This window comes from Dermochelys coriacea, chromosome 12 (assembly GCF_009764565.3).
Source record: "Dermochelys coriacea isolate rDerCor1 chromosome 12, rDerCor1.pri.v4, whole genome shotgun sequence".
Taxonomy (NCBI): domain Eukaryota; kingdom Metazoa; phylum Chordata; order Testudines; family Dermochelyidae; genus Dermochelys; species Dermochelys coriacea.
In genome coordinates, this window is record NC_050079.1 from 224,800 (window position 1) to 236,328 (window position 11,529).

At 48.7% G+C, this 11,529-nt stretch overlaps 1 non-coding gene across 1 annotated transcript; it reads left to right on the forward strand.

The window, feature by feature from the left end:
* The first annotated feature begins 11,456 nt into the window (after positions 1-11,456).
* Positions 11,457-11,529, forward strand: TRNAK-CUU. Its single transcript has one exon. It is a non-coding gene; the product is annotated as a tRNA-Lys (tRNA).

An 11,529-nucleotide genomic window follows, 5' to 3' on the forward strand; every position in this document is an offset into this window, starting at 1 on the left:
CCACCAGGAATGATTTGGCTCCTGGCACACAAGAGCTGAGTGCCTGGACTGGGGCTTGAACCCTGGTACCGCCCATTAAGAGCCTGATGCCCTATGGACTGAGCTGGCCAGGCTTGCTGAGTGCCTCTCCCCATCCTCCTTTTCTCCACGGCCACTGCCGATTCCTCCTCCTCTTCCTCCCTCCTGAACCTCAGAGTCAATAAATCTCTGCACCTAGACAGCCAGCCCACCCGCTGCACCCCAATCCCCCAAGCCTAAGCCTTCCTGCCAAAGTCCTGCACCTGGCTCCATAGAATTAAGTCTCACATCTCGCTGGGAACTCGACTTCTTGTGCCCAGAGAGTCTCTGCCCCCCTTCAGTAGTTGAGCCCAGAAACACAGTGTTCACCTTTTCCAAAGAAGTGCTTGGAAAGGCTTTTCTCATGTGGGCTAATGGATAAGGTGTTTGACTTCTGATCAGGCAATTGAGGGTGCAAGTCCCTTTGCAGTTGGGCTTGTGCAGTTTTCCCTTTGTGCTGAAAGTCCTGCTTTCTTCAGGACTGAAACCTCTTCTTGGCCGATCAGGCCAATGCTCTTGCTTCAGCGAGAGCCCTGGGAAGGAGTTGGGGGTTGGGCAACAAAAAGCTTAGGGCGTGAGCTCCGGGTGCGTCCAGTCTAGCTGTCAGGGTTCCTTCCCCACTCTGAACTCTAGGGTAAGATGTGGGGACCCGCATAAAAGACCCCCTAACCTTATTCTTACCAGCTTAGGTTAAAAACTTCCCCAAGGTACAAACTTTGCCTTGTCCTTGAATACTATGCTGCCACCACCAAGCGTTTTAAACAAAGACCAGGGAAAGAGCCCACTTGGAGATGTCTTCCCCCAAAATATCCCCCCAAGTCTTATACACCCCCTTTCCTGGGGAGGCTTGAGAATAATATCCTCACCAATTGGTTACAAAATCATCAAAGACCCAAACCCCTGGATCTTGGAACAATGGGAAAATCACTCAGGTTCTTAAAAGAAGGATTTTATTAAAAAAAAAAGGGAAGGTAAAAATCATCTCTGTAAAATCAGGATGGAAAATACTTTACAGGGTATTCAGATTCAAAACACAGAGGATCCCCCTCTGGACAAACCTTAAAGTTACAGAAAACAGGAGTAAACCTCCCTCGTAACACAGAGAAAATTCACATAAAACAAAAGATAAACCAATCCGCCTTGCATGGCTTACCTATACTGGTTGCAATATTGGAGACTTGGATTAGGATGGGTTGGAGAAGATGGATTTTTGTCTGGTCTCTCTCAGTCCCAAGAGAGAACAAACATATAAACAAAGAGCACAAAACAAAAGCTTCCCGCCCCTCACCCAAGAGTTGAATGTATCTTGTCCTCTTATTGGTCCTTTGGCTCAGGTGCCAGCCAGGTTAGTTGAGCTTCTTAACCCTTTACAGGTAACAGGATGTTGCCTCTGGCCTGGGGGAGGGATTTTTTAGCACTGTATACAGAAAGGTGGTTACCCTTCCCTTTCATGTATATTTATGACACTAGCCTTTGCCATTCCAGACTTGCCAAAGTAAATGGCCAGCTGTTCGGGCTAGCGTGTAGAGCAGTTCCCCTCCTCCAAATGTGCGGCTGTCCCTGTGATTGAGGGGGCTAAATAGCGCTTGGGGAGCTGGGTGTTTCTCTGCTTCTCGCCAGCTGGGGAAAAGCCTCTTGGGGTAAAATCTCCTGCCCCGCTGCAACAGTGAGCACCTGCAATGGGAATGGTCAGAGGCACTACCAGGGGTTGACCTTGCTTTGCTACCATCTTCTGATGTTGGATTACCAAAAACAAATCCATATGAAAGGCTGCAGGACAGCAGCAGCAGAGGTGGGGAGCCTCCTTCTGGGTGATCGAGCTGGTTCCCACCTTCTGCTGCTGAGGGGACGGTTGGTGCTTTGAGCCCACCTGGTGCTGGAACTTCTCCTGGGTGAGTTCAACAGGACTCTGAAGAAGCGAAGGGAAGTCTTTTCTATTCCTGCCTAGCTCCATCTGTCTCCTGTGGCCCTTCAGGCTCTCTGCTCCCCTGTTGGGGCGATGCAGAGGCAAGTCCTGACCTGGGTGAGTCACAGAGAGGCTGTGTCCCATGGAGTGTGTGTGGGAGAGGGATAGGGTAGGGTTGGGTTGGGCTCCAGGGGAAAAGGTTGGGTGTGACAGTGTGTGGAGGAGGGGGAAGGGTGTGTTTCTTAGGATATAAATTATGGCAAACACAAGGATAGTGACAGTGAAGCCCCGGGTCTGAGTGTTATGACCCTGTGTGGTGCTGCCGTTCACCTTCCCCTCCTCTGCTCTCAGCTTTCATTGGAATCCAGCATTTATTCACCTGAATCTGATTACCCTGTAAGGTATTTACCATCCTGATTTTACAGAGGTAATTCTTTTACTTTTTCTTCAATTAAAATTCTTCTTTTAAGAACTGGATTGATTTTTTTCATTGTTCTTAAAATCCAAGGGTTTGGGTCTGTGTTCACCTATGCAAATTGGTAAGAATTTTTATCAAGCCTTCCCCAGGAAAGGGGGTGTAGGGTTTGGGAGGATTTTGGGGGGAAAAACGTTTCCAAGCGGGCTCTTTCCCTGTTAGACACTTGGTGGTGGCAGCAATAAAGTCTATGGGCAAAAGGTAAAATAGTTTGTACCTTGGGGAAGTTTTAACCTAAGCTGGTAAAAATAAGCTTAGGGGTTTTTTTCATGCAGGTCCCCACATCTGTACCCTAAAGTTCAGAGTGGGGAAGGAACCTTAACAAGTCTAATGCTCCCCCAACTGAACTACCTCAGCCCTGACATAGCCCCCCTTTGGCCTGCTGCTTCTCATAGAATCTCAGGGTTGGAAGGGACCTCAGAAGGTCATCTAGTCCAACCACCTGCTCAAAGCAGGACCAATCCCCAATTTTTGCCCTAGATCCCTAAATGGCCCCCTGAAGGACTGAACTCGCAGCCCTAGGTTTAGCAGGCCAATGCTCAAACCACTGAGCTTTTCCTCCCCCATTCAGAATGTTTTGTCAGCCGTGGCACACAAAAAAGGATGTTGTGAGCAGCCCATGAAGGCAAGATTCGCTTTGGACTGCCGTGCTCAGCTTGACTTGCTTCCTCACCCCATTCCTGCCTTAGTTCCCGGGTTGACCTGGTGGTGGAAGGAGACTGGGGGGCCAGTGGTGTGGGGAGGTATTTGAGCTGGACCCTGAGCTACACTGGACCCTGGCAGCAAGAGTCTGGCCACCACTTCCCGCCCCACCCTGTTATTCTGGCTTCCCCACTGGACATCATTTAGGGAGGGAAGTGGGGCTTCTGCCTCCCCTTCCCGATTTTCATACCAAAGAGGAGTGTGGACAGGAAAACCAGTGGCTGCTCCACACTCCCACCAGAGGAACCCGACGCCCTTAGCTGTGGCTGAGTGAGAAGTGTCTGGGGGCTGACAGGCCTTTCCCGGAGAAACTGGAACAGCAGCTGCCGCCTACCCCTTGGCTTCAGGCTGTGGGAAATGCTTATTGCCTGGCTGCATGGGCGGAAACTGCTCCATACTCGGGAGAGCGTCTGTATTGGTCTGTCAAACCCCTGTCTTCACTGAGCCAGTCTGATAAGGTCCAAAGTGCCCCCTCTGGCTTGGCAGCTGAGAGTCTGTGCACACAATAACCCCCCTGCCAGCCCCCACAGCCAGCAGCAGCACTAGCCACCCCAGCACCACAGGGGCACTCAATGCACTTCATTATGGGAAATAGCTCCTTGGCATCCAGCTGCTAGAATGAGAGCCAGAAGAGAGCAGTGTCTGGCTCACCTTGGGGGAGAGAAGAGACCTGATGAGTGTGGAACTCCTTCAGTCTCCCCCACAATGCTGGTCAGTTTTATTGTCACTGTAATAGTCAGTGCTTCCCTTCAGGGCCATCCCTAGAGGGGTGCAGGGCCGAGGACAAACCCCTGCCGCTGCACCAGACCCCACCCCCACTCCACCCCTTCCCCCAAGCCTCCACCCAGCCTCTTCCTGCCCGGCTCTGACTCTTTCCGGCTTCCGCCCCCTCCCCCCATCGACACCAGGAGCCGGCGGGGTGGGCTAGGGTCGCTGCTGCTGCTTCCTGCTGGTGAGTGTGGGTCTGACCCCCACTGCTGATGCCAGGACCCCTACTAGCCCCCTGAGCCAGCCTGGCCCCCAGCATCCTAATCCCTCTCCCCAGGGCCAGCCTAGCGCCCCCCACATGAGACACACACACAGAGCCATCCCTAGGGTATGGCAATTCAGGGTGGCTGCCATAGGGCCCCCCAAAATGCGGGACCTGGAGCAGCTGCCCCAACACGCCATACCCTAGGGAGGGCTCTGCTTCCCTTGTATGTTTCAGTGGCTTTTGATGGAAACCAGAGGAAGTTATTGTACATACCTCTGCTTCTCAATCAGAAAATAAAAATGTTTCCTTTCTTCAATTCGTCCATAGCCCCCAAGACTTTTTCTTTTTACGCAATGCCTGGGGGACTCTTAATCGAACCAGGTTGTTGCTGCCTTAGAACAAGTCTCTTTCCTAACTTCCTTAATATTTGAGTATGCCCTTGAAAATGACTGTCTTCAGAAGGCAAATTTTCTTAATAACATTTAAGATGTATAGTGTCATACTGTATTTTCATTAAGGCACGGAAAAGAATCATCCAATTGGGTCACTGTAGATACATACTCAGGATTCCTCCTTTACATTATAGAACTGAACAGTTTCCAGAGGCTACAACAAACTTTTAGATCAGTCGTTTGTAAATGCAAATTCAATTTTTAAATTCGTTTTCTTGTTTTGACTCTTTACACCTTTAGTACCTTGAACTGAAGTGTGTTTTCATTGGCACTGGAGAAATATCAAATGTGTTGTATAAACAGATTATAATGTTTAAGACTTTATTTCTAATTACTAAGCAACTTAATAGGAAAAGAAATCTCATTGCCATTGAAAAAAAACCATGTTGGCCAATCTATTGTAATATTTTTTTCAATTATCACTTTAAAAGCTTTTTGTCTTTCCTCTTTTTTTTCAGATAGTGCCAAAATGAATTTGTTCTCTAACTTGTTAGTTACTCCAGGTTTTAGAAGCTTGTCTGAGGGGAAAACTCATCTACTTTAGACTTCATAGTTTTTTAATGAGCTATGCAAAGAAGAGTGCACGTTTGCTTGCTTATAATTTTCCAGAAGGTAATATAAATGAAAACTAAAAAGTTATGTGGGGGTTTGAGGGTGTGACGCTATATGGAATATGGGAGACACTTTATGATATTCTTGATACCAATATTATGAAATTGCAAGGAATCTGACCAGATAGCCCATGTGAGATATCTGTGAAAATGTTATAAATTTGCCAAGTATGATGATCTTGTTTCTATGTTTGTATCACCTTTGTATTATGAGTTATAGATATGTGGGGTATATCTGTATTTCCAAACTTGTGCTGTGTTTCTGGGTGGCATCCCCTGTTCTGACTGGCATCAGCACTGCCTCACTTGTTCAATGGCCCATCTAGGGTCATCAACTGTACAGTGAACCCATTGAAAGGAACTAGGGGATACAGCTTATGAGTCGGCCAGACATGTGGTATGCTTATGGACAGAATTGTAAGGCTTGCCCATGCCATGTGCTGTAAAGCTTGTGTTTAGGGACATAGGAAATACAAGCCACATGGCAAAAGAATATAACAGGCAGCTGCATAGGCTCCATTTTGCCTTCATTCCAGCTTCTTACCTCTGCAGTAACTTTTTTTACAAACTGAAGCTCTGAACAGGGACTGACTGATCCATCCAAGCTGTGGATGTGTTCCAGAGGGACTTTCAATCCAGCAAACTCACCAATATTGCTAAGAACCTGATCTATGGACTTTGGAGTCTGTATGTATCTGACTGCTTTACCATTTAACAAATCTCTTCTTGTTCTTTCCTTTTTCTTTATAATAAAAACCTTCAGTTTTAGATACTAAAGGAGTCACTAGCAGTGTGGGATTTGGGATAAGATCCACCTAATATTGACCTGGCAAGGTGGCTGACCCTTTTGGGTTCAGAAAAACATTTTGTATAGTGAGCAGAGCTTTTTAAATAACTTCTCACTGTACTGGACCTACATGCTGATTGGGAGCCAGAGAACTGGAATGCAATAAAGGGGGGGGTGATTTTTTTTTCTACTCAATAACCAGTGTGAGGGATCAGGAGCATAGTTTGTGAGTGGTTGGTGAGTTTAACTTCAGTGTTAATCAGCAGTGTGGGGAGTATCTGCTCTCCCTTTCACAGCCTGTCCTGACCTTGGCATTTTCAGTGAGGGCTACCCCAGGCCACAGAGGATACTTGGTGTGATGTGTAAGGACAGTGATATTGAGCAAATATTCTGTATGAATTTTATTTATCGGTTAAAGTTATTAGTTCTTATATTAAGGCTCCAAAACTGATATAGGAAAGTAAGTGCTCAGTAATGCACATTGAAAAACATAATCCCAACTATAAATACAGAATGATGTGGTCTACAGTAGCTGCTACAACCCAAGAAAGAGATCTTGGAGTCATTGTGGCTAGTTCTCTGAAAACATCTCAATGTGTAGCAGCAGTTAAAAAAACGAACAGAATGTTAGGAACCCTTAAGAAAGGGATAGATAATAAGACAGAAAATACCCTAATGCCTCTTTAAAACTCCATAGTACACACACATCTTGAATACCCTGTGCAGATCTGGTCATCCCATCTCAAAAAAGATATTTTGGAATAGGAAAAGGTACAGGGAAGGGCAACAAAAATGATGAGGGGTCTGGAACAGCTTCTGTATGAGGAGAGATTAAAAAGACCGGGACTGTTCAGCTTGGAAAAGAGACGAGAAAAGGAGGATATGATGGAGGTCTATAAAGTCTTGACTGGTGTGGAGAAAGTGAATGTTATTTACGCCTTCACATAACACAAGAACTAGGGGTTACCTTATGAAATTAATAGGTAGCAGGTTTAAAACAAACGAACAAAAGGAAGTACTAATTCACACACAGTACAGTCACCCTGTGGAACTGGTTACCCGGGCATGTTGTGAAGGCCAAAAGTATAAGAGGGCTAAAAAAAGAACTAGATCAGTTCATGGAGGATAAGTCCATCCATGGCTATTAGCCAGGATGGGTAGGGCTGCAACCCAATGCTGTGAGTGTCCCTAGCCTCCGTTTGCCAGGAGCTGGGACTGGATGACCGGGGATGGGTCATTCCATGGCTGCCTGTTCTGGTCATTCTCTCTGAAGCACCTGGCATTGGCTATTGTCAGAAGACAGGACACTGGGCTAGATAGACCACTGGTCTGACCCAGTCTGGCCATTCTCATGTTCAGATGAGACCTCAAGTTTTGGGATTAGGAATATCTTTCTGTATTAGCTCCTGATTATTCCAAATTTACACATAAACTTAAAATATGGCTTTAATTGGTGTTTGTGTATATTTTTCTCTTTCTCTATATATGAATTAGATACAGAGCTCCTGTCAGATAAATTTAAAGTTACCTGCAAAGAGCCTACAGCAGTGGTCTCCAACCTTTTTACACCCAAGATCATTTTTGAATCTAAGGGCAACTCAGGATCTACCCTGCCCCTTCCCCAAGGCCCTGCCCCACTCACTCCATCTCCCCTCTCTCTGTTGCTCGCTCTCCCACCCCACTCACTCACTTTCACCTAGCTGGGGCAGGGCGTTGGGATTCAGGACAGGATGCGGGCTCTGGGCTGGGGCCAAGAGGTTTGCAGTGTGAGAGGGGGGCTCTGGGCTGAGCCTGGGGCAGGGGTTTGGGGTGCAGGAGAGGTTGAGGGGTGCAAGCTCTAGGAGGGAGTTTGGGTGTAGGAGGGATCTCCAGGCTGGGGCAGAGTATTGCGGTGCAGGAGGGGGTATGGGGTGCTGGCTCTGGAAGGTGGCTCAGGGCTGAGGGTCAGGGTGCAGGAGGGGGCTTGGGGGTGTAGGAAGGGGTATGGAGGGCTGGATTCACTAGGGGGCTCAGGATGGGGGTTGCGGTGTGGCCTCTCACCAGGCAGCACTTACCTCCAGTGGCTCCCGGTCAGTGGCAGGCGCAGCTAGGCTAAGGCAGGCTCCCTGCCTACACCGCCCCCACATCGCTCCCAGAAGGGGCCAATGCCCCCCTGCAGCCCCTGCGGTCAGGAGGGAAGGGGCACCTGGCTCCTTACGCTGCCCTTCTCTGCAAGCCCCACCCCACAGCTCTCCCTGCCAATGGGAGCTGCGGGGGCGGTGCTTGCAGGAAGGAGCAGTGCACAGAGGGAGACCCCTGCCCCCCCATCCCCAAGGCTGTGGGGCTGCAGTGGCCACTTCCAGGAGTGGTGTGGGGGCATTGTAGCCTTAGGCAGCCACAGAGCGCTGACCGGTTGGTAACCACTGACCTACAGTTTTCAGGCACCTAAGTAGCCCCTGGAATCATGGTTAAAGTTGCCCATCCCAAACAAAATCTGAAATGATGCCCCATGGCTCTTACCAGGGTCTGGCTTCTGGCCTGGCCAAGGGGCAGGGCCATGTGGCAAGGGGAGCTAAGGCCCACCTCAATGGCACACAGGGGAGAGGCTGCCACTGCCACACTATGCCTTCCCCAGGCTACTACGCCCATGTAAAAAAGTGGGCAGCCATGGTCCTCCCAGTTTTAAAAGTGAGGGGCATGGCCCCCTAGCCTTCCCAGTTCTGGTGCCCCTCAGCCCGCAGGGTGTGGGGGCCCAAATGTTATTTTTGCCCAGGGCCCCATTAAATCTTAATGTGCCTCTGAATATACCACCATGTGTGCCAAGTCTTATCCAGTTCCTCCAGCCCTTATAACGGTTGGAGAACCTTTCCACAGTGGGTTTCCATTGCCAAGATGTCTGCTAAGGTGGGGTCCACAGTAACCTTCTTCTTTTATGCATAATCATTATCTTTACTGTACATTCCCACACTGACCATAATTCAACTTACTCTTTACCTCATCTCCACATGCTTCTTTCCACTGGTTTGAACCACATAGGCTCCAATCAAATCAATTACAGGTGGTTCCAGAATTCACAATTCTATACCTTTTAACCATTTCACCGAAGCACCATTTCACCATCCCATTATCCAAACATGCTTTACCCCTGTTATCAATTTCCTGAGGATCTGGGGCCTCCCAAATTCAAGGCAAAAAACCCTCCCCTTCCCCACCTAGTGTCTTGTCTTGTCTTCCCCAAACTTTCCTGCCAAGTGTCTGCGTATAAAGGAGTGTTTCAGCCTAAAATGAATTGCCTTTTTCCCGATGCTGTTCAACTGATGCGGAGTTTAGCCATCAGATCCTTGCTCTGAGAAAAGCTTCCTCAGAATGCTCCTATGTATTTATCTTTACATAATCTTTTATAGCGTCTGCTAACAAGAACATAACATGATTCTGAGTGGGTCAGCATCACAACCTCAACTGAGTCACCAATTCTCCTAATTTCAGCAATCTGCTCATTATTTCAAATCATTTCTAGTATTTATAGCCATAACAACAATATATTGGAGTACCTAAAACCAAGATCACTGTTCATTCACTCTCCTCAATACATTTCTCTCCCATCCTTTCAACCTGATTAATATACTACACGAATGCAGCTCTCTCATCTTCTCTCACAAAGGCTTAAGATTATTCCTAGTTATGTGATGTTGGGTTTTCAGACGGCAGCAGCTGAACGTACAAAAGAGGTGACTACAGTAAGATAAAGTCCTGGGGAACATGCAGGAATGTCCATTTCTAGGGCAACAGGGGCTCAGAAAGCTAAGGAGAGAGAGAGAGAGTGCACCAGAGAGAGGGGAGGAGAGAAAGTGATGAGAGGGGATGCAGCTGGAGAGAAGCTATGAGTGCAGAATGCAAGCATGACAGCTGAGCATCAGAGGTACCCAGACATCATAATGCGAGCTGGTCACATGGTCAAACAATCAAGACTCTGAATCTTTTAATCTGAGTTCAAATCTCAGCAGGACCTCCTGGATCTGTGTTGGCTTGTGAGAAAGCCTGCAGCTCAAAATGTTAAGCTTCCCTTTTCCCACTTGTGCAAGTGTGAGTCTTTTCCCTCCTGCTGGGTGACTCATGCCCAGTGGAGCCAGCTCTTTGGTCGGGATGGCTTGAGGGAATGACTGCAATGGGTTGTGGCCCAGAACTTGACATCCTGGCTACCGATGCCTGCAGTTCTGCGGTTTGATCACGGGGTTGGGATTTTCGCTGCTTCACCTAATACCCATAAGTTTGGCCCTTGCGTTTTCCAAAACACTGTTCCTCTTGCCCACATGGCGCTTGAAGAAAGGAGTGCCAGGGCCAGGCTTCATAGTCAGGGCTAGGCAGGAGGAAGGAAGAGTCCCAGGCTGGAGCCCAGCGCACCTCTCCTCCTCTGGGCACCTAGAGCAGAGGCTGCTGGTGCTGACAGCTCCAAGGGAAGGCTTAAAAGCCAAAGAGCAACTGAGTGTGGGGCAAGAGGAGGGAACCATGCCTATGCATGGCCAGCAGACAGCCACAAAAACACCTGGCGAGCCTGCTCCCTGTGTTGCCAAATCCCCACTGAAGGCCACCGGCAGACCAGCATGCAGGGCAGCTGCTGATGCTCTGTGGCCAACATCAGAAGACGGTAGAAAAAAGGGCCAACCCCCCAGTAGGACCTCTTACTGTTGCTGCTGAAGGTGCTCACTTTTGCAGTGGGGCAGGAGATTTTACCCCAGATGTTTTTCCCCAGCTGTCGAGAAGCAGAGAAACACCCAGCTCCCTAGGGGCTATTTAGCCCCCTCAAGCACAGGGACAGCCGCACATTTGGAGGAGAGAAACTGCTCTACATGCTAGTCCAGGCATCTGCCCATTTACTTTAGCAAGTCAGGAATGGCAAAGGCTAGACTGGACGCAGCTGGGGCTCACGCCCTAGCCTTTGTGACGTCCAAACCCAACTCCTTCCCGGGGGTCTAGTTGAAGCCAGAGCATTGGCCTGAGCAGCCAAGAAGAGGATCCAGCCCTGAAGAAAGCAGGACTTTCAGCACAAAGGGAAAACTGCAAAAGTACAGCCGTGAAGGGACTCGAAGCCTCAATCATCTGATCCAAAGTCAGATGCCTTATCCATTTGGCCACATGGTCACAGGCAAAAAGTTTTTCCCAAGCACTTTTTTAGAAAAGATGGACACTGTGTTTCTCTGGGCATCTAATGAGAGGGAAGAGACTCTCTGGGCACAAGAAGTAGAGTTCCCAGCGAGATGTGAGACTTAATTCTATGGCGCCAGGTGCTGGACTTTGGTAGGGAGGCTTAAGCATGGGAGATTGGAATGCAGCGGATCGACTGGCTTTCTAGGTACAGAAATTTAGTGGCCCCGAGGTGCAGGAGGGTTGAAGAGGAGGAATCCAGCTGAGAGGCAGTAGCTGTGGAGAAAAAGAGGAGGGGTTCCTGAGACTTTTTTGCCTCTCTTTTGCCTGTCCGCTTGCTCTTCTGGTGGAAGGGATAAATTCTTTCCACAAACCTAGCTAGCTCAGTTGGTAGAGCATCAGGCTCTTAATCTGAGGGGCCAGGGTTTGAGCCCCTGTCCAGGCA